Raw genomic sequence first — 12,103 nt, 5'->3', positions numbered from 1 at the left:
AGATCTGTTCAGGGACTAAGGGGATAAGTTTCTTGTTTAATCTAAAATCAGGAATCTTAAGGGATAAGACAATGGAGATAAATTTATGTATATCTCTAATAATTATTGATAATTATTAGAGATATTACACCATCTAAAGAATCAAATTATTTGGGTACTAGACACTAGTCTAATGTAAAGTCTCCTCTTTGCCCAAAAAGCCCTTAGAACTTTAAAAGAAATAATATTTATTTTTTTAAGCTAATAGAATTGTCCCGTTTGTGGTTAGTTTGTTTAAAAAAAAGTTATACAAGCAAGGGCATGAGCAATTTAAATTATTTAAATATTTTCTCAGATAATATTAATTGGATGGTTTGTTTGTTTGGTTCAAACATTACTTATTTTAAATTAGAATGTTTTTTCTCGTATTCATTCGAATCCGGTGGATAGGAACCGGTTCTCATCCATACGAAAAAAATATGTCTGGCATCGTATTATATCCAGCTTTCTACGAATATAAAAATGCTAAAAAACTAGTTTTAATCTTATAAATATACATTCTATATCCGCGGAAAGCTGTTTATAATACGATGAAAGAAATAACTATTAATCTATTTTAATAAAAATACACTATTCTGAAACATAAAGTTATATTTCGAATTTAGCAATCATTTAAAATTCATCTACATATATTAGATATTTTAAAAATTGTAAATAATTATGTTGAAACTTATCAAAACGATATTGAAATGAAAACATTGCGTCAATTATGTACATTCAATATATTTTTTAATACTTATGTAATTGGAAAGGGGGCTTGGGAGGCAGAAAAAATAGAATATTGCAACCCCAAGACTAAAATATGAAAACCAAAAGGCATAGAAACTTTATATAAACAAACATAATTCTTTGATTATAAGAAGAGCGTTGCTTTTTTATTCTTATTTAATTTTATGTTCTTTATTAAATAGTTTTTTTTTTGTATTTTTTAACATAATTATGCTTAGAGACAACTGAATGAATAACACGAAAAGCAGGGATAAGACAAAGGCCGATAAATTGATGTACATCCCATACGATGATACACAAAATTACCCCTTCTGTAGATTATAATCAGTAGTTGACACGATTGTACAGTCTACTAAATTACCAGCCAATCAAAATTTGACAAGTCCCCAAGGTTGTGAAACCAATGAATAAGAAAACGTTAAAATAAAACTTTGGGGACTAGTGTAATAAACAGCCCAGTGTCCCCTCCCTCCCTGCATCTAAAGTTTAGTGAGCGCAGCATACCAAGCAAGATTAGATAAGCTGGTTATTCTACTAATTAATTACTTATTCCAATTCTTAAAGAGACATTCTTTAATTTTGGCTTGTTTTTTTTCCTAGGATCTAAAGGGATAAGACAAAGGCCGAAAAATTAATGTATATCCCCAATATTTATAATCAAAATTACCCCTTTTGTAATTTACAGTAAGTCGTTAAAACGTTTGGCCACTTAACTTAATAAACCAACCAGTCAAAATTCATTAAAAGTCCCCAAAGTTAGAAGCCAACGAATAAGAAAACGTTATTATAAAACTTTGGGAACTATAATAATAATAATAAACAGCCATTGTCCCCTCTCTCTCTGTTGTTTTTCAGTTTGTGGATGTAGAATATACGTGGATAATATGACAGGGAAAAAATTGTCGTCAATTTAGGTTGCTAACATGGAACTCATTAATTGGTCAGTTTGTTAATACAGTAGGATGAGAATGGGTGAGGGTTAAAGGTGGAGATGGGGGGTATTGTTATTTTAGCCCGCTGCAAGGTTCACTCTATTAGTGAACATGAAAATCTGGTGTAAGATCCATGTAGTAATATATTTATTACTAGCGACTAAGCCCCTAGAGGCATCTAATGGCACTTTAAATGTTTGGTTTTTTGTTCAAGTCTCTAAGATACCTAGCTATGTTGCTTTCAAGTCTCTTTTCAAGTCACTACGATACCTACAAATGTTGCGTAAGAGTCTCTATACTTCAAATAAAAATTCTTTTGTAATTTCTCTAGGGAGGGTGGTGGTACTCTCCCCCAAAATAGTTGTAAACCTTCCCAGGACCTAAGAAAAGCTACCCTGGTAAGGAGAACCAGATCGGTTCAGCGGTTACCGAGATCATTCGGTACAAACAAACAGACACACAGACAAGCAAACATACTTTTACTTTATTATAAGGATTGGGGGGGGGGGCAATTGAATCTTTATTGGGATGTAACATTGTCTAAACATTTCAACCAATAATTTGAATCTACAGCAGGAAGATTTTTTAGAAATTCATCATTAGCGATATATATCAAATTATCGTCCATTGTCTTATCCCTTAAGATACCTGTATATACAATACAGAAATTGAAAGTTAAGAGTCTACTTTGAACTGATGTAAAAATTCTTTGCTATTAGAACAATGGGCATTCCTACATGAAATAGTCGAGATTTCAAATGACAACTGAAAAAATATATGTAACCTAATTGAAATGTAATAGGGATGACAACATCCAGAAAAGCGAAGCTCTGAAATTAAAATGTAGAACAAACGAACTAGAACAATTGTAGAGTGTCAATACTTGAAAATTAGAATATTATTTAATCTAAAGGTATACACCCGTATTGTATTTAATATACTGCAAAATTGTGTAAATAAAGGATACTTACATTTTGAATACTTTGCTTATATATTGTACCTTGTTGTAATAGGAATCAGTATTCCAAAAATCAAAAGAATAGGATAAATATAATAAATACAAATTGTTGTTAAAAAATTAAAAATCAAAATGATTTAATTATCCTACGAACTTTCTAGTAACGATTTTAGAGTTGCTACGCTTCCTAAATCGTTTCTAATTGGTATAGGAATCATCATGCAAAGTTTGAAATCGATAGTACAATTCTAACATGCCCAAATTGTCGAAAAGAGCTAAATGTTACACGAAAAAAAGACATATCTTTATATAAAAGTAACAGGATCTTTGTCTGTCTGTGTGTACCGAAGGATCTTGCTAACCGATATGGTTCTCCTTTACATTGTAGCTCCTCATAGGCCCTGGAAAGGTTAATAATTATCATGCCACCACCCTCCCAAAAAAAGTTTCCACCAGAAATAGATGAACCCGCCCCCAATTTTTTATTTTTTTATTTTTAAAAAATAAAACTAATTTAAGCCATTCTGATTTTTTTTGCAGGGAGAGATAGGACATTGGACTGTAAATTAGACTGGTGCCCAAAGTTTTAAACCTTCGATGGATCAAAACTTTGGGTACTTTATTTAAATAGATTGCTTTGTTCTAATCTTGCAGTATTAAAACTTTTTAACCAATGATTTAATCTACAGATCGTGTAATGTTGTTAATCAATTTGGGATGTACATCAATTTATCGTCCATTGTCTTATCCCTTCAGATCCCTGGATTTTTTTGATAATTAGATGTTAATGTTGAACACACTTTTTATTGACGTCTAGATTTTCCAAAGTTTAAGGGATAGGACAATGGGAGTTATATCAATATTATCTTTTTAATTTGAAAGTAAGGAGTTCTGTCTTAGCAAAGCAGTAGATATACTAAAGTAGCTGTTTGCATTTGTGTACTCTATATATCTGTTTATGTGTTTGTCTGTCTATATGTCTGTCTGTATGTATGTCTTTCCTTATGTCTGTCTGTAGTCCATCTGTACGTCTTTATGTCTGTCTGTATATCTGTCTGTATTTCTGTCTGTATGTCTGTCTGTGTGTCTGCTTTTCTGTCTATATGTCTGTCTGTATGCCTTTTTGTATGTCTGTCTGTATGTCTGTCTGTATGTTTGTCTATATGTCTGTCTGTATGTCTGTCTGTATGTCTGTCTGTATGTCTGTCTGTATGTTTGTCTGTATGACTGTCTGTATGTCTGTCTGTATGTCTGTCTGTATGTCTGTCTGTATGTCTGTCTGTCTGTATGTCTGTATGTCTGTATGTCTGTATGTCTGTCTGTATGTCTGTCTGTATGTCTGTCTGTATATCTGTCTGTATGTCTGTCTGTATGTCTGTCTGTATGTCTGTCTGTATGTCTGTCTGTATATCTGTCTGTATGTCTGTCTGTATGTCTGTCTATATGCCTGTCTGTATGTCTGTCTGTATGTCTGTCTGTATGTCTGTCTGTCTGTATGTCTGTCTGTATGTATGTCTGTTTATATGTCTGTCTGTATGTATGTTTGTCTGTTTTTCTGTCTATATGTCTGTATGTCTATATGTCTTTATGTATGTCTGTCTCTCTCTCTCTCTCTCTGTCTGTCAGGTAAGTGAAGAAAGTGAAGAATGAAAAAATAATCCTGACGTCATAAAAATGAGGGATAAGGAGAGAAATAGTGGGAAAGAAAACCCCTAAAATAATTAATCTACCATTAACCTATTCCTTTATCCCTGATTTATTTCACATTCCTTAACTAAATTTATTATCAATTAAAATGAAAGATAAATGGTCATCCAAATGTCTAATGAATTTTTAGAAAAAATATCTTTTTAAAACACATTTTGACTTTATATAAAAGTGGCCTTGGCTGACATTTAACGATTTTTTAATGATATTATGACCAAATATACCATTGAAGGGTTGTGGTACCCTCCCTAAAAATAGAACTTTCCCTTGACTTATGAGAAGCTACCCTGGAATGGAAAGACATATCGGTTTAGCGGATAGTGAGATCCTTCGGTACAGACAAATTATTAGACATCCTGTTACTTTTGTATAAGAATGTATATTTTTATGGGATTTCTTTTTAAATCTTGAATATGATAGCTTGTAATTGCCACGCTCTTTAAAGAAGAAAATATTCTTGTTTTTAATTTTCTGTCCGTTTATATGTTCCTTTGTCCCCTTTAATAAAGGGAGTTGTCCTTTAATCTTAACTTGGCTAAAATATTGAATTTACATATCTTAATATCATTTAAATTAAGTATCTTTTAAGATTTTTTTTGTGTTTAAATTTGGGGATTTGTTTATCATTATTGAAATTACAAATCTTTTTATCGGCTATTGTCTTATCCCTGAAAATCCCTGGACTTTTTTTTCACAATTGTTGGTAATGGTGGTTAATTCATTGTCTCATCCCCAAAGATCCCTGTTCTAAATAATTGAAGAGGACGAAGCCCAATCTGTACCACTTTTGATTCCTGTGACGTCATAAAAGGAGGGAGATGTGAGAAGAAGTGGGAAAGAAAACCCCTAAAAAAGAGATGGAGAATCCCTCATTTTTATTACGTCACAGGAATCAAAAGAGGTGCAAAAGTGGTACAGATTGGGCTTCGTCATTGAAGCGGGCTTAAAATTTGCTGTTTATTACTAAACACTTTCTAATAACAATTTTGTTTGAAATTCCTAATTAAATTAACTAATTAAAATTTATCTAAACATAACATCTTTCTAAGCATTATTAAAATTTTATCTAATAGCTATAGGTAAATGAAAGATTATTAGTTATTTATCTCATCGTATCATACACAGTTTTCCGCGGATATTAAATAATGTGATTAAAAACCAGTTTTGTTGGCCTGTGGGTCTGAACGCCCAGGTAACCGAACTGGTTTTCTTTTTATGTTTTTTCTTTTTAATATTTGTAGAAAATTGTCTGTGAAACGATGTTGTACATGATTTTTCAGTATGGCTGAGAAACGGTTTTAATCTAGCGGATATTAATCGAATTTTATGCCATACTGGAAATAATATTCTACTTAAAATTATAAGCACGAAGGAAGGGGACAGTTGACAGTAAATTAACTGAAACCCAAAGTTTTATAAACAAGTTAACCTAAAAGCTTTGGATACTTTTATTCAATCTGGATTGAGTAGTATAAGTTGGTAGTATTAAACTTTTTAACTAATGATTTTAATTTATATAAGTAATAATTATATCTATCATCATTGGGGATGTACATCAATTATCGACCATTGTCTTATCCCTTAAGACCCCTGGTTTATCTTTATCTTAGAGCTATGAAAAGAGTGTTATCATGTGCGCAAAAAAACCTTTCTGTGATAGCAAAAATACATTTAGAATTATTAAGCAGTTCATAAAATGGTTTATTGCTATTTTTATTTAAAAGTATGTTATACTTTACCATTGCTAGAAATTTTGACTATAAGACAATGGATGATAAATATAAGAAGACCCAAGTTATGATGAATAAAATTTCCCCCTCACTAGATTAAAGTTATTGGTTGAAAACTTTGGACACTTTTAGGAAAGAAATTATGTTAATAAAACTTTGGGGACCAGTGTAATTGCAGTCCATTGTCTACTTCCTCCCTTCTTAACACCGATGTTCTTTTAAAAGCAAAGCTTTTCCATAATTAAGGTCGCTCCGTCCGCCCGTAACGGTTAGCTCTTTTTATTAATTTCGACATGTTAGAATTGTTCTATCGATTTCAAACTTTGCGTGATGATTCATATAACAGTGAGTTATGACTTAGAAAGCGCAGCAAAGCTATAATCGTCCGAACGTCCATTTAAAACATGCTGATTTTTAAATCTATTTTTTAGCTGTAATGGATGAATACTCCATGAAACTAATGATACCAAAGAGAATTATCAATTTTGGAATGTTTTGACCAATTTGCCAATCACATGGAGATAGGAATTTGTTAATGGTCGATAAGTTAACGTACCCCTGAATTATGATCAACAAAATTACCCATTATTTAGATAAATATGATTTGTAGAAAAGTTTGAATATTGTTGGTTTGTTCAATACAATCATGATTTAATCTTACCACCTAAACAATAAAACCTTAACGAATTAAATTGTAAAAAACAAGGATGACAACATTCATAAGTTACAGAGCACAAAAAAACTAGATCCTTTTCACCAAGGTGTATCTGCACTGAAAGAATCAGCCATGTATTCTAATGTCAACCAAAATATTTCCCTTATAGCGTTAATGATGGTCCGACTGACGGACATACAAAGTAAATTATAGAGTAGCTTTGCTCAGGAAGGAAGGGGACAATGGGCTATTTATTACAATAGTCACCAAAGTTTTATAATAACGTTTTCTTATGCGTTGGCTTAACAACTTTTGAGACTTTTATTGAATTTCGATTGGTTGGTTCATTAAGTTGAATGTCCAAAGTTTCAACCACTAATTGTAATCTACAGAAGAAGTATTTTTTGTGCATCATGATTAGAAACTTACATCAATTCATTGGCCGTTGTCTTATCCCTTTAGATCCCTGCAACTAATTAATTTTGGTGAGGCAAGCCAGTGCAAACAAAACTACCTATTCCTTAATTCCCTGAGGCAATCAGATTAAGAATCGTAATTAATTAATTAAAAACTTAATTTATTATCCAAAAAAAGAATTTATGTTATTTGTGCCAAAAATACCAAGGAAATTGGGGCGCTTTTTAAATCGAAGCTTTTTTATAATTACGGTCGGTCTGTCCATCCGTCCGTAACAGTTAGCACCTTACATTAAATTATACATGTTAAAATTGTTCTTTCGATTTCAATCTTTGCATGATGATTCCTAAAACAGGTAGGTGCGATTTAGGAAGTGTAACAACTCTATAATCTTCACAAGAAAGTGTGTACGTCCACTTCAAATATGTTGCTTTTTAACCTTATCCTATTTATCTGAATTTTAGAATACTGATTCCTTTTGCAACAAGGTATAATTTTTAAGCGACGCATCTCTGAAATCTAGTCCTAAAAATGTAAGTTTGTTCAAAAACAGTATCCTGTATTTAAGCAGTTATCGCAACAAATTGACTTAAATTTATATTCTGCTTATAATAAAGATGTAAACAATTTCTAAATAATCATTATGATACAAAGAAATAGATAGATAACCATCCTACTACTTATTATTATTTTGTACACTTATATAGTAATCAAATAATTTGGTCACGAAACCTAAAAAAAATTGAGTAATTAATAAAAATTAATTATCAAATGGCAGGTTAATAAGAGGTCGTCTTTGTTTTAACCGTAAAGCAGAAATATCTATCTATCTATCTATTCATCCATCCATCTATCTATCTATCTATCTATCTATCTATCTATCTATCTATCTATCTATCTATCTATCTATCTATCTATCTATCTATCTATCTATCTATCTATCTATCTATCTATCTATCTATCTATCTATCTATCTATCTATCTATCTATCTATCTATCTATCTATCTATCTATCTATCTATCTATCTATCTATCAATCTATCTATCTATCTATCTATCCATCCATATCTATACCTCTGATGTAAGGTATTGTGTTTATAATATGCATGTTATAGATGATATTAATCATAAATATGTATAATTTTCTTATATCATATTAGCCATAAGAATACGGATTGATATTCAATAATTCTTAATAATTTTAGAATAGTTCTATCCAGTTATGAAAAGGTGATTCAAATAATAAATGAATCTAGGGTATCCCTATTTGGATGGGAAGAGAGTAGCAGAGAAGTAGCCCAAAAGCATTCTAAGACTTTGATTTAAAATTCAAAATGCAAAAAGCATCCTAAATTCTATGTTGAGCTTACTTTAAAATTCGATCTGTTTTGTGGTTAGCGAAAAATATTGATTGGTTGATTCAAACTAAAACTGTTCAAACTATTTCTTTCCAGGGGCGATTTCTCTTGGTGATGTTAAAGGCACCCTCTACTCAAAAAATATATATCTTCCCAGGACCTATGAAAAGCCTCACTGCAAAGGAAGATGCTTCACTACCCGGTTCCCGGAACAGTCGCGTCCTTCAGTCACACTACTATGGCCAAGGCGCAGCGCTCTCACCTCCTGTCACGGTCCAAGCTCGATTCAGTGAAACACTAATATCTGTCTGATTAGAAATACCATCCAATGAAATGACTATTTATACTCAAAAACCAAGTCACTAGATAATAGATTACTAAACAGTAGATATATAATTTGCCTAAAAACCCTATTCCGAAAATAGCGTGTTATCAACGGTTTCAGGAATGTATATCAACGATCATACGTCTATTGGAACTCAAACTTTTAAGTTATTGATGCCCTATAAAATTTTAATTAAATATTTTAGGCCAAGATCTATAGAGTAAGATCTCACCGACTTACACGTAATGTAGCGGATTCACTAACCAACCTGCGACCACGGTTAGGTAGTCTATGGTGTTATCTTAAAGTCTTGGCGTCAAATATACAAAATTCCCTAATATTTTATACTAAGGTTCGTCGAATAAGCTAGATCTGGGCGTGCAGACCCGGCTGACCAACCGTGAGACAACGTTAGGTCGTCTGTGGTGTTATGTCAGAAACTTAGTACAAAATTATTGAGAAATAAAATTCCGTCCAACCTCAGAGTAAGATCCCCGTGTAGGTTCACTAACCAGCCTTTAGACAACCTTTATGTCGTCTTTGGTGTTATCTTATGGTATAGGAATTATACTGCTAAAAAAATAAGACCTGTCAGAGCCTCAGATCCATCAGGCGATCCCGAAATATGGATTCTATTGTGATATCTTAAGGTCCGAACAAATATTATTCTTTGTACCTAATCTTAATAACTACCTATTAATATTAGCCCATAGGGGCTTAAACCCTATTATTTCCCCCCTATACCTAAAATATAAACAAAGTTTTTTAATATCTCAGATTTTTATTTTTAAGGAAATTGAATAATTTTATTTAACAAAATCTATTTTATTTTAGGTATGTTATGGCCAAAAATCTCAGAGAGAAGTTTTACTCAAGCTAAGTTCTAGTCAAAGATTTAACCCGACTTATCCCTTAAGAAATTCGACTGGTGATTTGACGTGCTATATCACAACTGACTGTAGAGCCCGAATGGGCTGCATTTTATAGGCCTGACTTCCCAGCTAACTGGGCAGAGCCTACTATCCAAGCAGAGTATCACCAAATGCTTCTCTTTTTACTTCTCTTTGAGACATTTGAAAAATCATTGGGTGTTTTTACAAAGTGACAAGATAACAAATTAAAAATTGTAAAGTGATCACATTGTATTTCTGCACATGTTAAAAATGAAAATATGGAATCAGTGATTTCAACGAGTCCTATGCTTGAGAGATTTAAGCCAATAACTGTTCTCGTGGTCTTAAAGAACTATTAAACTTATACGAGATCACAAGCAGAAACTCTCTGAAACCAGAAAATCCACACCATTGTTATTGTTATACTAGAAAATATTTGACTATTGATTTAACTATATTCGTGGTTTTGTAGGAATTACCATAAAAAGGATTAAGTTTTGATTCAACGACTAAATGCATAAAGAGAGATCTTTAAAGGGAAGTATTAATTCGCACATATGTGAGTAAAATTATGACATGGGGGAAGGCTTATTTTTTCATGTGTTAACTCGTGGAAAACTCTTATGGTGCCTTTCAGCTTATTGAATTCAAACTCAACCAGATGTTTTTATAAATCTTTATTTTAAAAAGAATTATTTTTTGTTCTAAATATAATTTCATCATAAATAAGAAGGCAAAATAATGAGCATATACTATTGGTGGAAAAGTTATAGGCATATAATTATTAATCATTTTAAACATAACTAGATTTATCTGGATTATCTATTTATTTGATGTTTCTTTGAAAAATAATATAGAAGTTAAATTAGGATCTACTTTTCTCCCTTGCAAGGCTACTCTACAATTTTCTGTATGTTGTAAGATGACTAAGAGGGTGAAATGTTGATCCATGCTCCCCCCTCAAAAAGAGAAGTCCTGCTTTGCCATTTTCATGAGGTTAAGATGAAAGATGATCGCATTTGACTTAATTTTTAGAGGATATATAAATTTGAGATATTTTTTATATAATTTTTAGATTTTTTTGTTATTTTTTCACAGACGAACGTAATATTCTTTTACGATAAATATATATATTGGTTTTTTTTATAGTTTACTTTATTTTCTCATAGAATACATTATTTTAACGAGGGCCCATAGAACTTATACCAAAAATGCGTAAAGTCGTATTTGTAAGAGAAAGCGATGAATGCCGCGTTACAATTTTGACTACGCCATTTTATGTGTGACTTTATATTTTAGTCTTAATATGGTGGCTACAAGCTGAAAAATTTTGTAATTTTAAAATTGGAGAAATAGTGCTAAATAATGCTTTTAGAGCTTAAAAATTAGTGATAAATGAAAGAAAAAATATCTTTTTATGTAGGCTTTTAATTCTTGAGTGAAAAAATTCAATTTCTCCTTAAAGTTTTAGTTATTTAAGTTCTATTTTAGCCTTCGTGAAATATGTTATCACATATTTAAGTTACCTTACTTTATTTTTAGATTTATTATTGTTTTTTATCTGTCCGACCTGATGTTAAACGAAGCTGCTATGGCGAGGGTGTACGAGGTTTTGGCCGAGTACAACCTCACATTGCAGCAGTTTAACGCACTTAACATATACGCCAGCGGTAAGCTGGTGGATATGTTGAGTGCAGGGTCGATGTCTAAGGAGGAGACAATAGCACAGTTAAAGGTAATTCATTTTATCATAACTAATTTTTCATACATTATTACATTATATTACATTATTGATATCTTTTTATTTTTCAAAACTAAAAATTGTCTGAATTTTATGAGACCGTTTGCCTAGTTTTGCAAAATAAAATGATAGTTAAATTACAAATATTTACATATTATTCGGTCATTTGGTCACTGTTTTAAAAGTTCATTTTCTTTGTGTTTTTAATTTTATGTAACGCATTTTGGGTATATAATATTTAGTCTTCCTTTCAATTGTCACTGAATAAATGTTTTATTGACTAAATTTTATACGTATTCTTAAAAGTTATCTATTATTTTTCCATATAATTGCAACCATTCCTGAGTTATATCCTGAAATATAATTATTTTTTCTATGATTGAATTTATGGCTAATCAAATAATTTTAGTTTTTAACTTTTATGATTAAGACTTTAAGAAAATATGACTTTATTTTATTTTTCAGCTGTTGCTTCACCAGCTGGCCCAGTCGGGTGTCGACTGGGTCAGTTCGGGTGATCCTGACCGTGGTCCGGTGATAGCAGCCATTTTGGGCCTCTGCAGTGTATTACTGTCAGCATTCTTATTTAAATGTGGTGAGTATCAATTATTTTTAATAA

This window comes from Acartia tonsa, chromosome 5, assembly GCF_053477335.1.
Source record: "Acartia tonsa isolate MP-2025a chromosome 5, ASM5347733v1, whole genome shotgun sequence".
NCBI classification, from domain to species: domain Eukaryota; kingdom Metazoa; phylum Arthropoda; class Copepoda; order Calanoida; family Acartiidae; genus Acartia; species Acartia tonsa.
The sequence above is the reverse complement of the archived record's forward strand: the minus strand, read 5'-3'. Positions refer to the sequence as shown.